The following is a 12770-nucleotide window of genomic DNA, read 5'->3' as shown; positions in this document are numbered from 1 at the left end:
AGTGAGCCCAAAATTTTCAACGAAAACATTGTTTTATTTTTGGAAAAACCAGTGCTAAAATATGAATGAAACGAGTAAAAATTTTAGTTCTATTTGCAATTATTCTGAAGTTACAGCCATTTGAAACTATTTGGCTTATACATTTTTTTCGAAATGTAATCGCGGCATTATGATGGTTAGAAAAATACTTTCCATAGAGTTTCAACTGGAAACCGAGACCCAATCAGTACCAATGGTAAATTCCTTGATATTTTAGAATACGTATCAGAGTCTGTTAGGCCTACTATAGACAAGGATCGGCTGTGTATTAGGGCATCGCAAAAAAATTTTTTTTTTTAATTCTCGAAGCTCATATTGTGACAAATGTCAAAGTAAGCTCAGATGCCAAATTTCACATCATTTGGTCAATTTTAGACCCCCGCCCACTTCGCTTGAAATTTTTTAAAATTGGTATTATGGGAAAATATGGAGGAAAAATACATTAAATGCAATAACTTTTGAAGTAGCAATCAGAAAATCACAATTTATACCTCTTTTGGAAGGAAATAATCTTAGTATTTGAATGGAGGTATATTTGTTTCTAGAAAAATACGGGAAAGTGGGGTACTAGGTCATTTTGGCCCCAAAATCCCCTATTTTTAATGATTTTTCTGCTCCGTGATGCAAATCATACATATTTTGTAGTTTTTCTAATGTGAAAAAATCTCAGAAATCGAACGGAACCTATTTGACCTTAGTCCGAATACGAGAAGTTGGGGTTAAATGGCCTTTTGTCATTCATATTAAACTTCATCATTTTCTCGTGAATATATCTCTATTATTCTTCACTCAATTTTCATAAACTATACCTTGTTGAACGTAGAAAATCCTTAGGATTATAACAAAAATAGATTCGTTACCGGTAAAATTCAGGAACATCAAATTATCTGACATATAGTGTCGATTTCACATTTTTATCATAAAATCGCACATATTATCTCCATTTAACAACAAAATTCTTATTTAATTTACTACTTTTAGTGTAAAATATACTTAGGGATCACATGAGAAAAGTTTCATTCCTGGAAAAATAGGAGAAGTTGAGGTATTAGGACAAATAATGAAAAAAATGAGATTTGTGGAGTAAATATCAAAAAGTTTGATGTTTCTGAATTTTACCTTTAACGTTTTCATTTTTGTTTTATTCCTCAGAATTTTACACGTTCAATAAGATACAATTTATGAAAATTGATTGAAGAATAATAGAGATATATGCATGAGAAAATGATAAAATTTAATATGACTGACAAAAAGCCCTATAACCCCAACTTCTCGTATTCGGACAAAAGTAGAAAGGGTTCCGTTCGATTTCTCAGATTTTTTCTCATTAGAAAAACTACAAAACATGGATGATTTGCATCACGGAGCAGAAAAATCATTAAAAATAGAAGATTTTGGGGCCAAAATGACCCAGTGCCCCACTTTCCCGTATTTTCCTAGAAACAAATATATCTTCATTCAAATACTAAGATTATTTCCTTTCAAAAGAGGTATAAATTGTAATTTTCTGATTGCTACTTCAAAAGTTATAGCATTTAATGTATTTTTCCTCCATATTTTCCCATAGTACCAATATCAAAAAATTTCAAGCGAAGTGGGCGGGGGTCTAAAATTGTCCAAATGATGTGAAATTTGGCATCTGAGCTTACTTTGACATTTGTCACAATATGAGAGGGGGGGCCTTTGAGAATTCAAAAAAAAAATTTTTTTTTGCAATGCCCTACTGTGTATGATGCAAAGCATCAACAATTACTGAACAATATCTTCTCATACGGGTAATATGCCGGATAAAATCAGCTTAGCGATAACAAATGGTGTTTCTGAATGGGTTCTCTGTTGTTCTTGCAAAGCAGGAACCGCTCAGTACAAACATATAGCGGCTTGTCTACTTCATCTGAACCAGTATACCGGGTATACCGTTATACTATAGAACGTAGATACTTTTACTACTCACATATTTTACATATTTCTAAAAAAATAGAATATCTGTCAACAGAGAAAAGTGCTCCATGGGGCGCAAAAAAATTACTAGGCTTTACTGTACAAAAACATCAATAATAAATCGGAATAAAACAATAAGGAAAAATACAATCGTTCACACGCCATTTGATTCAATTATACATAAGTAACACTTCCGGTGTAGAATTTTCATTTTTACAAGCTAATAATTTCCTAATTTGTACAAACGATAAATCTTTTATAAATTCTCGGCAGCCTGCTGCCCAGAGCAATAAACACATGATAGTTCTGCATGATTGCACAGATCGTATCATCAGAGCCTTAGCGTACGGTTAGCCAGATTGGCCTCGTCAAGCTTAGGGGGGGGGGGGGCGCTGAAATCGTGCTCAATTTTATAAAATAAGAGAGGAAAAATCATGAGAGGCGTGTCATTTCCAAGCACACGCTAAATTTTTGTTCGGTAATCGAACTGAAAAGGATAGTTAATGTAAACGCCAAAGATCTACGCTACGCTCGATGCCAGGAAGAGTTCCGTGATATCGCAAAGTTGCCATTGATCAACGAGTTTGGCACTAAGTTAAATCTCTGGTTGAAATGATATGAGACTTTTGGAGTTCCTAGAAGCGTTGGAAATTTCTTGTTTTATCTCCAATTACTACGACTTTGTGTCAGAGCTTCCTCGAGCTGGTATATTTGACGGACTCTCAGGAGAAATATTGAAAACTTTATAAGTAATCTCACCTGCCTACAGTTTTCGGAGCAGTAAAAGATACCCCTACATGGAGATGATCAGAGTTACGCACCTCCCAAGTAGCATTTAAAGTTTTGTAGCATGGTACAAGTGCAATCAAAGTTTTAAGAGGCTCTTTAATAGTGCCTTAAACCGCGATTGTTACTTGGGCTGAGTCAAGTGAGCATAATGATTTCTGGTCATGAGTGATCCAAAAGATGATACAAGATCCGACGTTTCATAATTTCTAATACTTTTTGCATCAAAAAGAAATTAAAAGCTGCGTTTCCAAACTCCGATATTTTCCAAGCCCCGTAAAGGCCATCCACAAAAAAATGCGAGGTGACACTAAATCTTGACGGTTTATGACCATCTAAGCCATTTTGCATCAAAACTACGAATTCAATTTTGGAGCATTCAAAGAGTTCTTGGTGTTTTTTCACGGGTGAAAATTTTCGCACTTTGACCGCCAAGCCCGACCCCTTTACCATGTCTGATTGAGCTAAAGTTTTGCATAGAGATTTTTTCGAGGTGTCTTGTTGTAAAATTCGATGGTTACTTTTTTCCCATATGTGCCATTGCCACCCTAATTTACAGTGCTTACATGCGCGGCTGTCAAACACGAACGAATCTCGGTCGAATCTTTTGGAAATCGTGTCTTTCGGTATTTTTTACAATCTTTCAATCATTGGATCCGTCGCCTTTAAATACCTACGGTCTACTGATTTCTCAGTATCCCGAAAAAATACTTCGTCCGGCGCCTTCAAACACCTAACTTTGAATGATATTAGAGACAAATCTGTAGTGAACTTATATTTAAAATTTCACACAACTATAGTTCTCTTTTGGTGTTCCATACTGATGGCTTTGCCCGAAAAAGGCTAAATTTTTTTTTTAAATTTTTTTAGGTTGTACATATAGCCAAGAAAAAGTTGACTTATTGACGAGTTATCAAATGATTGAATGATGCGTAGGCCACCAAATCGCCATCTTCTGACAACTGCCTTCCCATGTAGCATTTCTTGTTTTATAGCACACTACAAATGCATTCTAAGTTTTAAGAAACGTTTCAAGAGTACCATAAAACAATTATTGTTACTAGGGTTAGGACAGATATACATGCAATCAAACGGTTTGAAAACTTTTCAATTTATTCTTTTGTTTTCAAGAAAATCATTCATGTTTTCATTTTTCTACTGTATTCCCGGGATCCCGGGATTTCCCGAGAAATTTATTATTTATTTCCTTAATCCCGGGAGGCTGAAAACCGTCGGAAAATGGAAGCTCTACACGCTACGGCTCTGTGTATCACTTATCAAGGCGAATCCTTGTGTAGCTCCTTAATGTATCCCACTATCAAAAGCTTAACGATAAAGCTTTCGTGAATTCTCGGCAGCCTGCTGCTCACAGCAATAAATTCATGATAATATTTTTGAGAGTTGCATAGATCGTATCACTTATCAAGGTGTATCCTTGTGTAACTATTTACTGCATCCCACTATCAAAAGCTCCTTCCCGTGGCAATCGTGGATATGCACGGTCTCCGTAACAGTATTTTTTATACTAACATTTCTTTCCTTCCACGATGACTGTGAGCACGTGGCCGACGCCGTTATTGGAATTTCAAAGTAATGAACCCTCGAAACGTGCACAATGAGAATGGATAGCTCCTCTCAGGCCCCATTCGTTGATTCTCTGTGCAATTTCGCTTGGTCTGACCAATCATGGAGTAGCAACTACGTTTTGTACGGTCAACATGCCCATGTTCATGCTCAAACTCAGTATTTCAAATGGGAGACAGATTATGATTTTCCATGATGGATAAAAATATCTATATCTAGTTTCTCGAATCGCGGAAAAGTCACAGAATTTAAAAATCCGTTAGAAGCAATTCAAAATGGATTTTTTTTTCAAAGGGAAAATTGATGGTATTATTTATTTACATCCTCGTTTCATTTTGAAACTAGTGATAATTTGTTAATAATTGTTTGTTTACCATGGGTCACGACTCTCCTTAGTTTAATAGTGTTAGGAGGCCTGAATGGTGGACGACCCCGATCGCATTCGGCCATTTATGAGTTCGATTTTAGTGCGATACCTGCCTTGATTATTGTCATTTTTGTCTGCGTAACTAGGTTTACATGCATTATTAAAAACTCACACTATACTGAAATGCAAAACGCAAATCTTCTGGTCCGTTCATGGCAGAAATGTAAGACGCTGGCGTATTCCACCATCGAGACTTTAAACAATATGCTGCATATATTATCTGTCGGGGCCCCACAACTGTTTCTTTTCTTTTCTCTCTTGTCTAGAATTAAATCCCCAATTTCCGAAAATTTTATGTCATAGCATAGAATTGAAATAACGAAATAGCGGCAGGGAGGTTGAGAAATTGTCATCACAAAGAAAACCCAATTTCAAGTGGCCTTGAAAACAACAATTATCCTTCAAGATGCTTGTGAGTTTATCAATAACAGTTCCCATGTCCCAAGGTAATAAATCTGTGAGTAGAGAAATAAATCACTACAAGTGGTGATACACAAAGAAGCGACAAATGAACAACTCAGCGATCACAGCAACCCATAAAATAGCTGAGCGTCGAAGCAGTTAAAATCATCGAAAATTGCCGCCAACAGTCTCAATCCCTCTGGGACTTGGAAAAGAACATACTCCACTCTCCGTCTTTTAATTATGGTAATAGTGCTCCCTAACAAACAGCCCTCAGATAATAGGGATGCAATGGGAAAAAAATTCAGATTTATGGAAGAAATATTGAAATTGGAGAGTCGATGACTTTCTTCCGCCCTTTCGCAGCGCGCAATCCTTTCCGGAAAGTAAACGGGGATCGCATTTCCTGCTGCGCGCAGCACTTAAATTACATTCGAATGGGAATGGGATTACAAAATATGTCAATTTATCTATTCACGTGCATGTCTGTCTGCCACTGAACGGGTGTTGGGTGAAATTTGAATAAAATATACGAGGAATAGCGCCGAGACGGCGGAAAAGGGTGTGAACACAGAAAGAACAGCAGATCTTTGAAAAGGAGATAGAAGAAAGTTGAGATCCCGCGTAGAGGGATTCCACATCATAAACAAGCAATTTTCACAATGCGAACTGTTTGCATACACAGCGGGTAGCTCGAGTGACTTTCGTCGGCAATTGAAATATTATCTGTTGCGATCATAATTTTGCTATCGTTCGACGGAGGCTGATGGCGATGAAAAGCTGTTTAACGACAGAGGTAGCCTGGCGAATATCGGAAAGGTGTCGACGATTATGAGTAATGGGAATGGCAGCGAAAAAAGGGTTAAAATAATTATGCAAATTCGTGTGAAACTTGAATATTGCTTCCATATAGTGTGATTTGATTTGAAATCAATGATTTAAGGTGGCATAATACGATAAACATTCACATATCCAGATATGTACGTTCCATTACGGCGGACAATAATGCTTAAAAACTTTAGTAGTGACGTGGAACAAACACCCGATGCATTGCACTAACATCCCTCTTACAGGAAGCCTAAAATATGCGACTACGTAAAATATTAACGGCATGGCAAAAGTTCGATAGAGACCATTTACAGAAAAGAATCGAACACACTAACGGTTATCGATTTATAAAAAAAACATCGTAATGTGTTGAACTTTAGTCGTTTCAGTTTCTGTGAAATATGTACTGTCTGAGTACATTAAAATGTTTATGTCGTTTTGACAAAAGCGAAAGACATTTTTTCCTCCGAACTGGAAGAAAAATCGACACCGGTCATCGACATTAATGGTTCATTTTGAGTGCAATAAATGTATCCACAGCATCCTCATTTATTAATTCTCAACAAGACCATTATTTAGCACAGAGAACCTTTGTTCGACCGATCTTTTTTTTCTCTGTGCGGAAATAGGACTAGAATTTGACAGCTGTGTTGACGTTGGGTGATTTTTCTTCTACATTCATACACTGCACGGCGAATCTCCATATCTAATCATAAATAAACTCAACAACGAGATACGCCGTCCATCCTGCACAACCATAGAGAGAAGCTCTCCTGAAACACATCCTTACAAATTGCGCCCCATTGTATGGTTTAGTCGAGAAAAAAGGAAGAACCGAAACGAAATGCACCCGGTGATGTGCGGTGGCAGATTCTATCTGTCTGGTCCTCCGAGCCTAAACAGCCTGCTGCAGATTTTTTCCCGTTTTTCGATTGAAAAGTGTGAATCTAATAAAAATCATAATAAATTGTAATAAATAGCGCCATAAAAATCAATATCAATCAAAGCAAGCCGTTTCCGCTGGCTGATGCACGGAGATGCAACCGAATGAAAGGAAAAATGCCACTGAGTCAATCTTGCTTACTATGAGAAATCACATCATTTTTCTGACACGGATATGTGTTAAGACAAGCTACAGGGATTGATCGAAGGGATTCGGAAAAGGACACTCATCAATAAATATAGGAAGCATCCAGCAGGGTGATGAGTTTTAATTGTACACGCTGGATTAACGATAGAGAAAGAAAAATTGTGTATATAAATTAAACGTCGTATTCCATTTTCTAACTATCATAAAACATGTTTGTTTTAGGTAATAGATAAATGAAATAAATTAATAGAGCTTTTTCGTGTAAAACAAAGCATGTCAATAATCTACGATTGGCTCAAAACAAGATAATTCCTGCCAGCCTGCTTAGATTTCAGGTTTTAGATAAAAATAGCATAGCACCCTTCGCATGGTATCCTAACCTGCACGCGCATTTGCGTAGCGCATGTGCACCCCTCAATCGGCTTTGGCTCTTACTGCAACACAATACCGAAATGCGCGTGAGGGATGTTTTGAACCTACCTATTTGCGTGTGCCACAATCCTCCTACTTCTCGTCAAACAACAACTTTATGTTGAAAATCTTCACAGAGCTGCAATTTGGAGTTTATCTAAAGTTTGTAGAACAAATCACCCAACCTAGATTCGGCTCTGAGCACAAAACCGCCATCCCCGTGATGTTCATGCTCTCCTAAATTATTAAGGTTCAAGTTACCTTTTTAAAGCATGTGTTAGAATTGAACGCTTGGTAGTGTGCGTAGGAAAATTTGTGCTCAGCTTTGCCACCGGATTATCCATTTAAACCTTTTTAAAACTCTAAAAGAAGAATATCAGTCGATTTATTAGATCATCACGATTCAATTCATGCAAAATACCTGCTGGAAAAACCATCGGCTTAGCTAAATGGTGCTTTTGAAAAAGTGGCTGTGGTTTTTTCATTGCGCAGTTGTGTTGCGTACCCCAGCTCGGTGTGGTAGTGTGATAAAAAATCACAGCCACTTTTTCAAAAGCACCATTTAGCTAAGCCGATGGTTTTTCCAGCAGGTATTTTGCATAAATTGAATCGTGATGATCTAATAAATCGACTGATATTCTTCTTTTAGAGTTTTGAAAACGTTTAAATGGATAATCTGGTGGCAAAGCTGAACACAATTTTTCTTACGCATACTACCCAGCCTTGAGGTAACTTGAGCCTTAACTGCATTTGCTAGATTTTGTATCCCGCATTTCGTCCTTTCTACCAAGCCTGCTGCGTTGCGCTTACGGGCGATGAGTTTGTTGGCCTTACCTCACGCGTGCACGCTACCGACCGACGCTTCGCCCGGGCCGAAGCAGATGAGTAAAATGACGGAAAGATAAACATATGGCGTGTCAACATTTGGGTTTTTGAAATTTCGTGTGTATTTAGTGTACCTTACAAATATTAGCTGCTATTGGATGGGTGAATTTTGTAAACTTTTCATACGTTAACACGTGCCCTACTGTGCATTATGCCTACGGTGTTGAATCGATCTTTTGTTTCGGTTTAACTTTCTGTGCAGCTCTGGTCTGTGTTCAACCGAATTCTAACAGATTTCCTTGCAGATTTAAAAGATTTAAAGATCATATTTTTTCTAGGATTTTTAGTATTGGCCAAAGATTTCATTTCTTATTAAAATTAAATTGGTTTGGGCGAATGTAGATTTTGATATATTAAAACAAATATGCTTTGTTCTTTGACGACAATAGACAGGAAGAAAGAAAATAGTTATTAACCCTTAAAGCCGCAAATCATTTTTTTTTAAATTTGGTGAAAATCGTCCTATAGCTTGAATACGTTACTGTGAGAGATGATTTTCACAATGTTGTTTTAAAACAACATTGCGCATTTAAGGGTTATAGAAAGATTTAATGAACATTGAAATAGTTATTGCTAACATTTTACGCAATAACTAATGTTGGGGAGAGTTGATCAAGATTTTATGGGGAGACTTGACCAAGTGGAATTAAGCTGAAGAAAGATTTAAAATTTCTGATATTTACTATGCTGTGGTACTTACTATTAATGTTAAACATGTCACACAAAAATCACACCTCAAATATATATCTTTTAGTGCTAGTAAAAAAAGGTTAGTAGTAATAGTAGTAATTAGTAGTGGCGTGTGAACATGCAGTGTAAGCAGTACTGTTAATCCTTAAAATCGAAATTTATGAAATGCAATCCTTTTATATTTTTTACTGGTACTTAAGGATCTCGACAATATGTAAAATTATGAAGCCAGCATGTTTTATGTTTTAATTTATTGTTTTGATTTTACAAAATTCTTTTGGTCAAGTCTCCCCAGGCCTTGGTCATGTCTCCCCGCGGTGAAGGGTTTTGAAGGATTGGAAACGTTTTTAGACATTTATGTAGGTGTAACTGAAAACCTGGTCAAGTCTCCCCATGTTCCCCTACAATAGAAACATATCGGGCCATTATAAAGCGAGATCTTTGGAAACCTAAAGAGTAGGGAAAATATGCTTAGCAACCGGGTATAAATTAATAAAGTGTACCGGGTACGACTGTGCAAGTTCTTATTGGCGACATGAAGTAAAAATGTTAATACTAAATCTACTGTGTTACAGGAATTTTGTACTCACTCTTTAGGGGGTATTCTGGTTGTGACCCAAATTTTGAGCCTTTCTTCGGGGATGGATTGCAAAGAAACTACTCCAGATATATTAATGCGATTTTCTTTATTTTGTTAGTCAACTCTTCTGCTTACAATTTTGAAATTGTGGTTGAAACTGGAAAAGAGTGCTGAGGTCTTGTGATGATGGTTCCAAACGCAATTTGCGATCATCGTATCGCGAATTCGAGCGCTTTGTTAATCAATAGAAGAATGAATCGCTCTGCTTCAATCCATCTGACGCCACAAACGAGTTGAATATTCTAATATTTAATTTTTTGAATTTCTGATATTTATTTTTTTTATTTTAACCCATCCGACGACATACGAATTAACTTAATCAGCTTTACCTGCTCCAGTTTGTGTCGTATCACTGAATCGGACATCGCCTTGAAACCCACAAGTTGTAAAATCAGTTATTTTATCTAAAATTTTGCCCTATGCTATATTTCTCCCTAAAGAGAAAACTTTGGGTAGAATACAATTTTCTCCATTAAACTTTTCTCCTCCAGGCATATTTGCGTGCAGGGAATTGAAACATTCTGCGATTCCTGGGTACAGTGAGCAGAATGTTTCAATTTTCATCTGCCGTACAGTTAATGCCCCAACATCCAAAGAAGTTGTTGACAGCATCACTACAGAATGGTCGCAACCAAATTCACCATCCACTGGTAGGCCCCCCAGCGATACCAACAAAAAGTTAAATGGACATATGAAAGATGGATTGCTCATGAAGACATACTAGACCAAAAGTTCTTTCCCTACTCCGGGCGCGACATACCAGGATAACTCACACTCACACAATGTCCGAGTCGCCAGTAGCGCCACACTTGAACTACAGTTGAACACCTATTAATCAACTGTCAATAATTTACAGACCTACGCAGATGTCATGGCATGCCTTCGTCGATCTTAGAAATTCTCCCCACCAATCTTTTCTGAAGGAATCAAATCTCTGGAAATCCATCTATGGCGCTTAGTTCTTTTTGACCATAAACGAATCCTGGTGAATCATCGCCGTTCAAATATACCACTAGGCAGTAAAAACCAGAAATTTTAAAAGAATAAACTATTCAGTTCATTCAAATATTGCTCTTTTTAACTTTACATTTTTTATTTTAATCTTTTCTGTAGGCAAATGACTCTCGAGATTAAAGCCTGCAAATAATTAAATGATCAGTTGTAAAACAAGTCAGGATACGTGTACCAATTCAACGTACACATTAAATTCAGAGCCGTCTTAAGACCATTGGGTGCCCCTGGGCACTATTGAGCGTCGGCGCCCCTACAGTTTAACAGGCGTAAACAGATTAAGAGTAACATTCGATAAATATGATTAAGCGTCACACCACAAAGATGAAATCTGAAACGATAAGAAAACAATTGACGGCTAGAAATAAGCGTTTCGTTTCTCTCAATACAGTGGCGTAGCCAGAAATTTGGTTTGGAGGGGGTTTTGATGAAAATCGCAATTTTTTTGAAAAAATCTTAAAATTTAATATGAGTTTGATAAATTATTGAAAACTCAAAAACATAAGTAGTCTAACAGACGTCATTCCAGTCTACAAACAAGAAGGATCAACATGGAACAGTTTTCAAACCTCTATAGATTATTTTCTTATATAATATGTCAATGAAGTCAAAAATTTCGATCTTTTAAAGTGGGATAAATGATCCAAAAAAATTTCAACGTTCAAGATCACCTAATATAATAATCCTTGACTTTGAAGGTTTGACAACTTCGGAAAGTTATCAACATAAAACAGCGCCTGCTTTGATATAGAAATTTTAGTGATTAATTCTTATAGAGGTAATTACGGTGAATTAATTTCTCAAAAATATTAAGAGACATGGTGCCTTCAGCAAAGTTTTTGATAATGTCATTTCAAACAATTTTGTTGAAAATATGAAGGCTACATGAATTCAACATATAGGGATTTAAATGGAGTGGGCATGCTATATTTCTCCTTAGTGAAGAAAAATTTAGGTGAAAACTATTTTTTTCTGCGCTACGGATAAAATTGTTTGAAACAATCATTGCGAGTTGAGAACACAAAACCTATAACTAAATTATGGATGGATGGAACTGAAACTTGCGTTTCGACTTTATCTCATCAGAATCCGACACTAACTTGGTGGGCGGAGTAAGCTAGCGCCGAATTGATGCTAGCTCCTGAAAATGGAATCACTCTGTGTTTTTGAGTCCTTTTAATATCTGGGAATAAGTTGTTTTGAATCCAGTTCCCTTATTTTTTGTAAGCTTCGAAGGCACCTTGAACGCAATGTGAATTTATTATTTAATTACCGCAGAAGAGGTTTATCAAATACAGTAATTTCAGAATAGCTTGTTTTCTACTACTATATTTCGATACTCTGAATATGTGGGATATTTATGTCTTTGACAAAGTTGTTTGAAATAGCACTTTTGAAAACTTTGCTGAAGACATTAAGTCTCGACCTAAATTTGCTTGAAGAGTAATTCTTCTCTATAATTACTTCTAGGAGGATTAACCGTCAAAATTATTAATTAAATTCTTCAATGTTACTTAACATCGAAATTTGGCAGTTTCGAATGAATGTGATCGTGACCGTTAAAAATTTATCGAGCATTAATTTTACTTTTCTTCATTAGTCAACCTCACAATTTGCAGTACGTAGCACACAAAATTTTAGTACGCCATTCATTGCATCCTGCTAAGAGGCTATTCATATAGTTGATAATACAACAAAAATCCAATGCTCATAAAACCGATTCTGACCTGCTAGAGACAAAATTACACCAGCTTTCAACTAGTTTCTGAAATGTTATTCTTGTTGTTAACCATATTGAATTGTTGTCTAAACTCTACATAATCTAAAAAAATACATTCTCAACAAATGTTGAAATGTATGCAAGTTTTCGTTAAAACAAGCTTATGTTTTATATGCAATCTACCTATTCAAATTTAGATTCCCATTCGAAAAATTGTCTCTAATCCATATTTTGAAGCATCTTTCCAAAAATGAGCTCCTAATAATTCAGACAGTTATTTTATTTTACATTGAAGTAATTTGACAACTATGGGATT

This window comes from Topomyia yanbarensis, chromosome 3 (genome assembly GCF_030247195.1).
Source record: "Topomyia yanbarensis strain Yona2022 chromosome 3, ASM3024719v1, whole genome shotgun sequence".
Lineage (NCBI taxonomy): Eukaryota > Metazoa > Arthropoda > Insecta > Diptera > Culicidae > Topomyia > Topomyia yanbarensis.
The sequence above is the reverse complement of the archived record's forward strand: the minus strand, read 5'-3'. Positions refer to the sequence as shown.